We start from the raw sequence: 14062 nt of genomic DNA, 5'->3' as shown, positions 1-14062 counted from the left end.
CTGGATATTAACCCTTTATCAGTTGGGTAGTTTGCAAATATTTTCTCCCATTTTGTTGGTTGTCTCTTCACTTTCCTGACTGTTTCTTTTGCAGTACAGAAACGTCTCAGTTTGATGTGGTCCCAATTGTTAATTTTGTCAGTTTTGGCTTTGGTTGCCTGTGTTTCTGGAGTCTTCACCAAGAAGTCTTGGCTTATGCCAATGTCTTGTAGGGTTACCCCAATGTTCTCTAGTAATTTGATGCTATTGGGTCATAGATTTAGGTGTTTGATCCACTTGGGGTAGATTTTTGTGTAAGGTGTAAGGTTTCTCTCTTTTTTAAAAATTTTTTTTCTTATGATTTTATTAATTTATTTGAGAGGCAAAGTTACAGAGAGAGGGAGAGACAGAGGAAAGGGTCTGCATCTGCTGGTTCACTCCACAAATGGCTACAACAGCTGGAGCTGGGCCGGTCTGAAGCCAGGAGCTGGGAGCTTCTTCTTGGTCTCCCATGAGGTGGCAGTGCGCTTGGACCAACTCTACTGCTTTCCCAGGCCGTAAGTAGAGAGCTGGATTGGAAGAGGAATACCCAGGACACCTACCAGTGCCCATATGGGATACCAGTGCCTAAGCAGAGGCATAGCATACTACGCCACAGTGCTGGCCCCAGGACACTAACCAGTGCCCATATGGGATACCAGTGCCTAAGCAGAGGCATAGCATACTATGCCACAGTGCTGGCCCAAAAATGGGGGTCTTATTTGATACTTCTGCATGTGGACGTCCGGTTTTCCCAGAACCATTTATGGAAGAGATATCCTTGATCTATGGATTGATTTTAGCTCTTTTGACAAAGTTGTCTAAACCAATGGAACAGAATAGAAACTTCATAAATCAATCGATGCATCTATAAAGATTTATTTTATATATTAGAAAGGCACAGTTATACAGATAGAGGGAGGGATGGGGGAGGGAGACAGAGAGAGAGCGAGAGAGAGACAGGGAGATATTCAATCATTTGCTTCCTCAAATGCCATCAAAAGCGGGGACTGTGTCAGGTAAAAGTTAGGAGCTACTTGGAGGTCTCCCACGTGGGTGAGAGCCCCAGGAACGTTGTCATCTGCTGCTGCTTTCACAGGCCCCTGAGCAGAGAGCTGGATCAGAAGTTGAGCATCCAGCTTCGAACTGGTGCCCACCTGTACGGGATGCCGGCATTGCAGGTGGCAGTGTAACTGCCACACGGCAACTCTGGGACCCTCTATGAAATTTTTAGCAACAACATTTTTTGCTTCTGGTAAACTAAAATTATTCCTTACGAAACAAACCTCTGTTTTGTCAGCAGATACTTAAACTTGCTTTTATGAATGTATTCTTCCCCAAGTTTCCCAAATGTTCCTTTTGATGAAAAAATGATAGCAATCACTATTGGTTCATCTAGAAGTTCAAAGTAATTAAACAAAGTTGAATGATTCCTGGTATTGTTATATTTTAAACGTAAGTTCCTAGAAGGAAAGCATAATACTCCCTGTAGACTAATTTAATTCACATTGAGTCTATCAAATTTTCATATTATGGAAATAATCTGCATGTAGGCATTAAAAGAAATCTAAACCCAGTGATATTTTATTTAAATGTACTAGGAAAGAGAAATATTAATTACTCCCTCCACAAATACTATGTTATCAGTGTTTCATCACTTTTAATTTAAGGTTTTAATTCTGATAAAAGTGAAAATATTGGGATTAGTAGTACTTTTATCCAGAATAGTTTTTAAAGATTTACTTATTTATTTAGAGGGAGAGTTATAGAGAGAGAGAGGGAGAGACAGAGAGAGATGTTTTACACTCACTGTTTCACTCCCCAAATGGCCGCAATGGCTGGAGCTGGGCTGATCTAAAGCCAGGAGCCAGAAGCCTCCTCTGGATATCCCATGTGGGTGTTTGAGCCATCTTTCACTGCTTTTTCAGGCCATTAGCAGAGAGCTGGATCAGAAGCGGAGCAGCCAAACATGAACTGGCACCCATATGGGCCGCCAGTGCCACAGGTAGAGGTTTTAACTTACCACACCACGGCACTGGCCCTGTTAGCCAGAACATTAAACCCGCATGCTTTGCTGATCTAAGCAGATGTGATGTAGCATGTGAATGAGGTGCCTATAACAAATAACATTAATGTGACTCATTTTAATAACAAACACAATAACAACAACAAATTTATCCCTAGTTTGTGGTCAGTTATGCACATGGAGTAGGCAAAAAAAAATACTTGCTGAACTTTATAAACTACTTGAAAGTTATTGATGTGTAATATATGCTTGAAAAGATAACATGTTACAATTATTTTTTTAGTTGTGTAAGCAAGTGCTGAGAACCTTTAAAAATGATCCTTTTAGTGAAATGAAAGGACTAGATAGATGTTTGAGGTGACCATGTTGAAGAATCATTCAGTTTAGAAAGCTATCTGGGGGCCGGCGCTGTGGCTCACTAGGCTAATCCTCCGCCTACGGCACCGGCACCTGGTATTCTAGTCCCGGTCAGGGCACCGGATTATGTCCCGGTTGCCAGGCCAGCTCTCTGCTGTGGCCAGGGAGTGCAGTGGAGGATGGCCCAAGTGCTTGGGCCCTGCACCCCATGGGAGACCAGGATAAGCACCTGGCTCCTGCCATCGGATCAGCGCGACGCGCCGGCCACAGCGCGCCAGCCATGCGGCCATTGGAGGGTGAACCAACAGCAAAGGAAGACCTTTCTCTCTGTCTCTCTCACTCACTGTCCACTCTGCCTGTCAAAAAAAAAAAAAAAAAAAAAAAAAAGCTATCTGGGGTCCTGGTTCAACTGATTATTAGAGGCTGGATTGTCTAGTCGAATGTACAATCTGGCCACATTGAGGTACAATTATCAGTGGAACATTAGGATGGTCCATTATTGGAGTTATGTTATTGGCTGGGATTCCATCCTTTATTGCCATATGCATCTAGGGCTTTAACATGAAATAGAACAAAGGTAATATGGCTGGATCCCAAGATTATGCCTGGGAACATCACTAAGCATGATATCTCAGTAATGGGAGAGTTGGAGTAACCACAGCCTCATACAGACAAGAGCACATAGAGTTGAGGTCTGGATCACCCCGTCACATGCAACCCAAACAAGCCGAGTTTCTGGTTAAAGACAGTAGATTGCTGGAATAAACAATAGAGAAAGGAGACAGTGGATATTAATTACAGCCTCAGAACCAGCCTACCTCAACAAGTTCACAGTTCAAAATGCTATTACTTTGGACAGTGCCGAGGCTCACTAGGCTAATCCTCCGCCTAGCGGCGCCGGCACACCGGGTTCTAGTCCCAGTTGGGGCGCCGGATTCTGTCCCATTTGCCCCTCTTCCAGGCCAGATCTCTGCTGTGGCCCGGGAGTGCAGTGGAGGATGGCCCAAGTGCTTGGGCCCTGCACCTGCATGGGAGACCAGGAGGAAGCACCTGGCTCCTGGCTTCAGATCAGCGCAGCACGCTGGCCACAGCAGCCATTTGGGGGATGAACCAACGGAAGGAAGACCTTTCTCTCTGTTTCTGTCTCTCTCTCACTGTCTAGCTCTGCCTGTCAAAAAAAAATGCTACTGCTTTGTCTTTACTTCCCAGCTTTTCTCACCTTCATATCCTTTTCCTCCTTCTGTTACCCTGGGACTACATCTCACAGCAAATAAAGCCTCAACACTGTCTTGCCTCAAGTTTAAATTCCTAAGGAACCCAGAAAAAAAACTCTTCATGAACAAAATTATATTAATAGAATGTAGGGATTCTATAGAAGATTAAATGATATTTAGTATGAATCTAATGAGAGACAATTTAGGAAGAAAGACTTACATTTAATACAGCTATATGTATCTTCATTAAATTCTTTATATGTAGTTTGGGTGTGAGTCATTTTATTTCAATTAAAATATATTTAAACTCAGTTATTTAAAAAACTTCAATGTCAAGCATAGAAATTCTACAGAATAAATGGCACATATTCTATGTAGCAAGCAAATCGAAGAGTAATTAATACAGAACAGACAATGGAGTCTCCTTTACAAAAGAAGTCACTTAGGATAAGTGCTCTTTTTAATACTTGTTCATTTTTATAATAGACCTCATTATGCAAGCTGTGAAGAATTTGCTAAGGTCAAAGGGAATGACTTTTATGGGAAGGTGTGTGTGTGTGTGTGTGTGTGCGCGCGCGTGCATGTGCACGTGTTCACTTTCCTTTTTCTTCAGCTTTTATAGAAGCAAATTCAAGTCTTTGTCCTTTGATCTCTGGAGAATATGTCCTGCCTGATTTAAGGCCTGGCGAGAACTTCGAAGTCAAATTGCCTCTTGGAACACTCTGTGAGCATCTATTTGCACATATAAAATGTCAAGGTCTCAGAGTATTCTTAAACATTTAGAATTATCACTTTCTCATGAAGTAGGAGGAATGAAAGAAAGTGCATTGCTGTAATAGTCTATGCTATGTTGCATTATGCTTTCACGTGTACTGCTACTGTAAACATTACTATATTATTACTCTTCTTGTTTATTTTTTCAATTGACGTGTACACTTATGATTGGCCCCAAAACCTTTTATTTTCTATGTGTGTACAGTACATTTTACAATTTATTATCTATTTGTTTATTTAAAAGCAGAGAGACACAGAAGAGAGAGATGGGGGTGGGAGAGATCAATATTCCATTTCCTGATTCACTCCTCAAATGCCTAAAACAGCTTGGGACTGCCCGAGCTGGAGGCTTGAGTCAGGAATCCAATCCAAGTCTCCCGTTGGAACCATTACCTTCTTGCATGAGGAACAGAGCTGGGCATGGAACCAGGCTCTGCAAAGGGGATGCAAGGCATCCCCGGTGGCTGCTTAACTGCTCTACCAGATGCCCACCATCCTAAAGTAGTTTTTGGTATTTCATCTACAGTGGGTAACCTGGTTCCATGTTTCCCTATAGTCTAACTACTTCAGCCTCATTTATATATCTCTAAAATAGGAGAAGTTATATTGAAGTTTTCCCAGCTAGAAAAATTCAGTGATTCATTTCAATATAACTTTTAGTTCATTCAGAGTGGTTTTGGTTTTCTTCTGTACGGAATGGGATGGGGCGGGTGGGGTGCAGATTGAAGGGGCAAGGAGTAGGATAGTAAGATAAATTACCTATTTCCTTACATCAGTTCCAGTATTGTACTTTTTTTCTTTGTCTCTCCTTCCATTTCTTCCCTCTACTTTACTATTTATCTCTTCCTCCTCCCCCTCCTGTGCGTCCTCCTCTTATTTCCGTCTTTGCAAAACTCTTAGGAGAAAAAAAAAAAGTGCAAGCACACGATTACTTAAAATGCACATGGAAGATGGAAATAATTTTATTTTGGAAAAGTTAGAGAAATCAACACAGTTTTTCTTTGTTACACACTTTTCATGATGTTTGTGGAGACCCTTTGTGTGTGTGTGTGTGTGTGTGTGTGTGTTTCATTGATGTGTTGCTGTGTCTATACAGGTGAATATTTTCATCATATATAAATATATATATATGAACTTATCCTATGATTATATTCATTGTAGGCATTTGTGTATTACAGATTCTTTATATAGTAAATGTATTAACTCTTAGACCTTCATGTATTTCATGCTGTCCCAATCCCAGTTCAGTTTTCATCTTAAAATATTGCTTAAATTCTATTTCTTCTTAGTCCTGCAGAAATTAACATTTTAATGAGAGTATCTATCTTTTCCTGATGACATATATTTTTTAGTTTTATTTATTATTCTTTTTTTAAGAAAAGATTATTTTATTTGACAGAGTTACACAGAGAGAGGAGAGGCAGAGAGAGAGAGGGGGGCGTCTTCTATCTGATGGTTCACTCCCCAGTCAGCCGCAAGGGCCAGAGCTTCGCTGATCCTAATCCAAGAGACAGGAGCCTCATCCGGGTCTCCCACGGGGGTGCAGGGGCCCAAGGACTTGGGCCATCTTCTACTGCTTTCCCAGGCCACAGCAGAGAGCTGGATCGGAAGTGGAGCTAGGACTCAAACGGGTGCCCATGTGGAATGCCAGCACTGCAAGTGGAGGCTTAATCCGCTATGCCACAGCACCAGCCCCTGTTTATTCTATTTTAACTGGTTTATTTTAAACCACTGAATCGTCAAGCCAACAAAAATAGATTTGTTTATGTAGATTGGTTCTGCAAATCAGCAAAAGGTGTTGTGTACCCTCAGGGACTTACGGAGCTCAGGACCAGGAACGTGAGCTTGCTTTTATTCTCATAATGTATTGATGTTCTGTCCCCAAGCTGGAGGAAGGCAGAGGGGGACCTTGGAGAATGGATCCCTGGAGACTCGCCATTTGGCTGTGTCGTCCCCTCCTGCTTTCTCCTGAGTATCGATTTCCCACCTTTCCTCATTGTTGCAGCTCCTGACTCAGACTTTCTCAGCGTCTGTCATCATCCCCACTTGCCCTCCACCTCGAATTCGCTAACCTGGCCACATTTTTATTTTTATCACTAGCAGTGGTCTGCATCCCTTGACTCTATTTCCCAGTTTTCCACTCTGAAACTGTGGTTTATCATTGAACTACTCCCACACACAGCCTAAACTGCTAACTTGTCTTTAATATTCATCTGGCAGCTTAATCAGGGTGAACTCTTCCATCTTCCTTGCCATTAGTCTGCATCCAAGAAACTGAAAGGGGTGGAAAGACGTTCTGCCGTTGATATCGGTAAATTCTCTTCACACTCCTCCTCTCAGGGCTCAGTGTAGCATTCAGACATGCTTGCAGTCCTTCAGGCATTGTGGGACCCAGCTCTGGTGGGCTCTGTATTCTACTTCTTGTGATGTGCATTTCCCATCATCTTCCCCTCAAAATCCTGCTCTGCCTTTACTTTCAACAATCTTTATGTTACGGAGGAAGCCTTAGCACTTACCTAAGAAAGCAAATGTCATCCGAGAGGGGTGCTCTCTTTTTTGACCACCAAATCTCCAAACAAGCAAAGCTTACCTTCACCATTCTTTCTCCAGCAACTGGAATTGAATATCTTAGAAATGAACTTCTTTTTTATGATTAAAAGATGTTTATTATGGTACAATTTTGGAACCATCATATTCTTCCAACATAATGCTACTTTGTCTTCAATGAAATCTGTTATTCAGTCATCTTTATCAATTTTTAGCTACATCTTCAGGATAACTTTCTTTTTATTTTATTTAAGGTATATAAATTTCATGTATTGCATTTATAAAGATTCAGAAACGTAGTGATACTCCCTACCCCACCCAATACTCCCTCCCAACAAAGCTCCAACCCTTCTTCCTCCTCTCTTTGCTATTACCACTCTTAATTTTTGCAAAGATCTATTTTCAGTTAGCTTTATACTCATAAGGTCAACCCTACACTAAGTGAAGAGCTTAACAAATGGTACGGAAACAATAAAGCCGTTGTCCCTCAGCAGTTGAGACAAGGGCTGTAACAATCATTGAACCTCAGAATGCCAGTTTCACTCCTATGCATTACCTTTTAGGAGCTGCATTAGTTACCATAGATTAGAGAAGACATGTGGCATTTGTCTTTTGGGGACTGGCTTATTTTTACTAAGTGTAATTTTTCTAGTTGCTTCCATTTTGTTGTGAAAGACAAGAGTTCCTTCCTCCCTCCCTCCCTCCCTCCCTTCCTTTTTCTTTCCTTTTCTTCCTCTCCTCTCCTCTCCTCTCCTCCCCTCTACTCCCCTCCCCTCCCCTGCCCTCTCCTCTCCTCCCCTCCCCTGCCCTCTCCTCTCCACTCCTCCCCTCCTCTCCTCTCCTCTCCTCTCCTCTCCTCTCCTCTCCTTTCCTCTCCTCTCCTCTCCTCTTTTCCCTCTCCTCTTTTCCATCTCCTCTCCTCTCTCCTCCCCTCTACTCCCATCTCCTCCCCTCCCCTTCCCTCCCCTCCCCTCCCCTCCCCTCCCCTCTCCTCTCCTCCTATCATCTCCTCTCCTTTTTTACCATTGAGTAGTATTCCATTGTGCTTATATGCAAGAATTTCTTTATCCAGTCATCAATTGATGAATGTGTACATTGATTCCTATCTTAGCTGTGGTGAATTTATCTGCAATAAATATGGAGGTACAAATAACTCTTTTATATGCTGATTTTATTTCCTTTAGGTAAATTCCCAGGAGTGGGATGTCTGGATCATATGGTAGGTCTATATTCAGATTTCTGAGACATCTCCATACTGTCTTCCATGGTGGCTGCACCATTTTACATTCTCACCAGTGCTGTAATAGGGTACATTTTCCTCCACATCCTCACCAGCATTTGTTGTCTGTTGATCTGTGTGAGGGTCATTTTAACTGGAGTGAGGTGAAACCTTTATGGTGTTGATTTGCATTTCCCTGAACACTAGTGATCCTGAGCCTTTTTTCATGTGTGGGTTGGCCATTTGAATTTCCTCTTTTGAAAAATGCCTGTTAAAGTCCTTGGCCCATCTCTTAACTGGGTTCCTTTTTTTGTTACTGTTGAGTTTCTTGATCTCCTTGTAGATTCTGGTTATTAATCCTTTATCAGTTGGGTAGCTTGCAAATAACTTCTCCCATTCTGTGGGTTGCCTCTGCACTTTCCAGACTGCTTCTTTTACTGTACAAAAGCTTCTCAATTTGAGGAAATCACATCTGTTTTTTTGGCTTTGATTGCCTGTGTTTCTGGGGTCTTTTCCAAGAAATCTTTGTCTATTCCAGTGCCTCAGTGCCTTTCAGAGTTTCCTCCATGTTCTCTAGGAATTTGATGATACCAGGTCATAGATTTGGGTCCTTGATCCATTTTGAGTGGATTTTTGTATAAAGTGTAAGGTAGCAGTCCTATTTCATACTTCCGCATGCAGAGATCCAGTTTTCCTAGCAACATTTTTTGAAGAAACTATCCTTGCTCCAGGGATTGATTTTAGCTTTCCTGTAAATGATGAGCTGGTTGTAAATGCATGGATTGACTTCTGGAGTTTTCATTATGTTTCATTGGTCTTCACATTTTTTTTTACCAGTTCCAGGCTATTTTGGTTTTAACTGCCTGGTAGTATGGTAGTATGTCTTAAAATGTGATGTTGTGATGCCTCTGGCTTTGTTTTTGTTATATACAATTGCTTTAGCTATCTGTGGTCTCTTGTGTTTCCATATGAATGTTAGCATTTTTTTTTTCTGGATCCAAGAAGAATGTCTTTGGTTTTTGATTGAGATCACACTGATTTTGCAGATTGATTTTGGTAGTAGGGACATTTTTGATGATGTTAGTTCTTCCAATCCACGAACATGGAAGGTTTTTCCATTTTTGTGTCTTCTTCTATTTCTTTCTTTAATGTTTTATAATTTTCATCAGAGATTTTTTTACCTCCTTGGTTAAGTTTCTTCCAAGGTATTTAAATATTTTGCAGCTAATGTGAATGAGATTGATTTTAAATGTTCTTTCTCTGTCATGGCATTGTCTGTGAATCCAAAGACTATTGAATTTCGTGTGTTAATTTTATATCCTGCCACTTTACCAAACTCTTAAGAGTTCCAATAATCTTATGGTGGAGACTTTTTGTTCCCCTATATATAGAATAATGTCATTAACATCAACAGGGATAGTGTGACTTCTTCCTTTCCAGTTTGTATCCCTTTGATTTCTTTTTTCTTGCCGAATGGCTCTGGCTGAAACTTCCAGGACTACTTTGAATAGCAGTGGGTAAGAGTGGGCATCTTTGATTCTGGATCTTAGTGGGAATGCTTCCAACTTTTCCCCATTCAATAGGAATCTGGTTGTGTTTTTGTCATAAATTGCCTTGATTGTATTAGGGAATATTCTTTCTGTAACCACTTTGCTTAAGATATTCATTATGAAATCTCATTGTATTTTATCAAATGCTTTCTCTGCACCTATTAGAATGATCATATGGTTTTTCTTCTTCAGTTTGTCAATGTGATGTATCACATTTATTGATTTGCAAATGTTTAACCATCCCTGCATATCAAGGAAAAATGCCTCTTAGTCCATGTGAATGATCTTTCTGACTGTGTTGTTGGAGTCATTTGGCTCAGTTATCTCACTTTTCAACAGATACTTCAGTCACTCCCTCCTTGGATTGCTATTATCAGCCCAAAAACAAGCGCATCCATGGTTTCATCTTTCTCCTCTAGTTCTTATTTTATCTCTCTGTTATTTATCTCTTTCATTCATATTCTCTCTCCATTAAGGAAAATATCATTTATTATGATAACATAAAATGATAAGATGATAACAAGAACAAAATAGTGAGAATATCAGTAAACACAAAACAAAGGAAAAAATCACCTAATAAAGTGCAATGTACAACTCTAGTTGGAATAAGATACATTCTTTATATTTTTAATAATGAATAATTCAGTGCCAGCCTTGAAGGCTTTATTTTCACAAATCACAAGACATGAATTCTGTACTGGCATATAACAGCATAGGAGGTAACTACATAAAAGTTAAAGAGAAGTTTAATCATTAAGGTCATTCATCAAAGACTGTTGCACATTTGTTTATCCCTGATTAATTTATGTAACTAAGATACAAATCTTGAGAATAATTCAACTACACAAAATAGTTTCTAAACAATTAGAATACAAGTGGTCTTATTTGCTGTGTTTAGATGGTTGGATTTCATGAAAAGATGTGATGAATTACATAATGATTTTAAGTTTTATAAAGAATCATTTAAGCATCAGTAGGAAAAAAAGGCTCTGAGACATAGAGAATTATGGGAGGGAATCATTGCCTGAAAAAAAATGCACTGGCTTTATTTTGTAGGAGACCATGAGGATTCAAAAATAGTTTAGCAATAGAATTGACAAATTTGCATCAATTTGAAAATCAAGTGTAGATAAGAGGGCTCGGTTTTAGTATATAGAAAACCCAGACTTTGCTCCCAGTTTCTGTCTTCAGTCTGGGCTAGCCCTGGCCCTTGGAAGCATTTAGAAAGACAGTCAATGAATGCATGATATCTCTCTCTAGTTCCCCTTCCCTTCCCCTCCCTTCCCATACCTTTCTCCTCTCCTCTCCCCCATCCTCCTTCCTCCTTCCTCCTTCTCTTCCTCTCCCTTCCCCTCCCCTCCTCTCCCCTCCCCTTTGCTCCTCTCCCCTCCCTTTTCCTCCTCTCCCCTCCTCTTCTCTCTCTCTCTCTCCCCCCTTGCCCTTCCTCTGGACTAAATTTTAAAACAAACATTTTAACAACTATTAAAGAGATATAGAGCCAATAAGAAAGTGTAATTTTTCATTTGATTGAGAAATAATATAAAATGAGAGAATATTTTGTCAAATATGAACAATTCAGTTCTGGCTGTTCTGATAAGGTGGTACTTATATGCAATGAGAAAGCAGTTATCATAGGATTGGAACTCAAAGAATAAGATAGAATTGGATAGAATATGAAATTATCAACACGTGATATTTAAAGGTGGATTTGTGGTAGAAACATAGCTGAAAGGAAATTCAGTATGTAGCATTATTGGGCAGAAGTATTAAGTAAAAAAGTTTTCCGTGGAACTGGGGGAGGAACAATATGGAAATAAAGGGCTACAAAAGCGTCACAGGAGTCAAGATGGTTGGATGATCCATCTCTCCTTCTGCTTCTGTAACTTTCAAGTAAATAGACCTTTTAAAAAAGAAATTAAGATGACTGTTTTTAAAAAAAATTATTAAAATTTATTTTTATCCTTTCTTACTTGAAAAGCAGAGGTGGATGGATTGACTATTCCATTTCACCCACTGGTTCATATCCCAAATGCCTGTCATAGCCAGGTTGGGCCCGGCTGAGGCCAGGAGCCCACACCTCAGTTTGACTCTTCCATATCCATGGCAAGGATTACGCCAGGGCCTGCATTTGCAGGACGCTGGAATCAGAAGCAGAGCTGGAGCTGTGCCCAGCACTCAGATACGAGATGAGGCTATTCCAAGTAGCACCTGAACTCTGTGCCAAGTGCCTGTCCCAAGGTGGTAATTTTTTAAAAAAATGATTGTAGTAGTAGACAGTACCTGAAAGGGAGCAGATTGTGGTCTTATATGTCTGAGAATTGTTTTCTGGTTTTGGCAACCGGACAATATTGCAGGTGATCTCAAATCATTTTGCTGCGAGCACTGGATATAGAATGGCTAGTTATGGTAGGCTGAGTATCGAATGAAAAGTGGAGTAGTTCAGCTTACAAAGAATCTGAGAAGTGTGGGGCCAGTGTAGTGTTTCCCAACTCTCCACAATATAGTAGATCAGAAAGTGATAGTATTTCGTTTGAGTTGGGGAGCAAACTAAAGGAAATTATAGCAGTCAGGAATATATGTATAGATATTGTTGGAAAAATATCAGTCATTTTTATGTTATCAATTTATATTCAAAAGTGGCAAATATTGAATTTATGCTTGAATAAAAAATACCTATAAAAATTTCAATATATATTTCAATTTAGGAAGGAATAAACATCTGTTGCTTCCATAGACACATTGAATTTTATTGTGAAATAGTTGCATTCAATTCCTAATCAAGAAAGTTTAGTTAAAAAATTGACTTCCCACCTACATTTGCTGCCACCATGGGCCACAGAGCATTCTTCGTGGCATTTGTGATATGCTGTTCTCTGGTGGCTTCGTGGACATGCTTCCACCATTCTCTGTAGCTGGCTGTTAAGTTTCCAATTCACATAGTATTTCCTAGATCACTTTGAGCATGTTTTCTCCTGCATGCCATTGCGCCTTACATGATGAACTTTACAGAACCTGATGTATGTCAAGAAATGCAAATAAAAACAGATACTTAGAGAAAGCTAAGAATCCAGGAAATCCACACCACTATGAGCCTCTCCAGGTAACATTTAGATTAACATGTCCATTTGGATCTATATTTATCACAATAAATCGATTAGGATGTCCTTACTGAAAATAGAGGCAGAGTCGGAGGTTTTTGATTTTACATAGAGAAATATAAGGCTGTATTCCAGAAATCGAACATAGAGGTGACATGAGCCTTAGGCAACCACTGAATAGAGGGAAGATATGAAGGGCCATAGAGGGAAGGAATTACGCTGGGAGGTAGAGCAAAATAAATTTTTTATTTGAAAGGTAGAGTTATAGACAGTGAGAGACAGACAGAGAGAAAGGTCTTCCTTCTGTTGGTTCACTCCCCAAATGCCCGCCATAGCCGGTGCTGCGCTGATCCAAAGCCAGGAGCCTGGTGCTTCCTCCTAGTCTCCCATGTGGGTGCAGGGGCCCAAGCACTTGGGCCATCCTTCACTGTCCTCCCAGGCCACAGCAAAGAGCTGGACTGGAAGAGGACCTATCGGGACTAGAACCCAGCACCCATATGGGATGCCGGTGCCGCAGGTGGAGGATTAGCCAAGTGAGCCCTGGCGCCAGCTCCAAGCAAAATAATTTAAATGGAACTCAAATTTGTGACTTGGTTTGGTTTTCTGATGAAGCAGTATTGTGTTTGAGAGTGTGGAGTTGATGGTAGGAGAGGGATTGAGGAGAGAATGCTGGATGTGTGAAATGGCTCCTTTAGACATGCTAGATAACAGACTAGCATCAAATACAAGGCAGATAGTGATGCTGAAAGTTTATTTGTAAAACTAGAGAAAGATAATTTAGTTTAATACTATATTGGGGAGTGTGGGTTTGGGAAGGGTGGGTGGAAGTAGTGTGGGTAGATGTCTATGTGAGTGCCTGTTTGTATATTTCTTCAGTAGGATTAACCAACAAAGTGAAATCATGGAATGCAACATCCTTTAAAATAACCTGGTTATAACAGCGTGGAAGATGCCTTGCCTGAGGCACATGCTGCTTTTCCTGTCTGAGCCTGCATTGACAAAAGTACAAGTACGAGGTGGGGGTGTTTCCCTGCCCCACCCCCACCCCCAGTGCCAGGCTTCCTGAGATTGTCCCCTATTATCCATGACAACTTCATTTCTAGAGAGACACAGGTTTACTGGGAGTCTTCAAAGTGTTCTCCTAACTGGTTTGGAATAAAGCAGAATGGAAATGAAGCAGTGACAGAGTCAGATCTTGTAAAGGACATGTTTCACTAATGAGCAAAATATATTTTTCTTCCAGGGAACTCAAACACCAG

This window comes from Oryctolagus cuniculus, chromosome 13 (assembly GCF_964237555.1).
Source record: "Oryctolagus cuniculus chromosome 13, mOryCun1.1, whole genome shotgun sequence".
Classification (NCBI taxonomy): Eukaryota; Metazoa; Chordata; class Mammalia; order Lagomorpha; family Leporidae; genus Oryctolagus; species Oryctolagus cuniculus.
The sequence above is the reverse complement of the archived record's forward strand: the minus strand, read 5'-3'. Positions refer to the sequence as shown.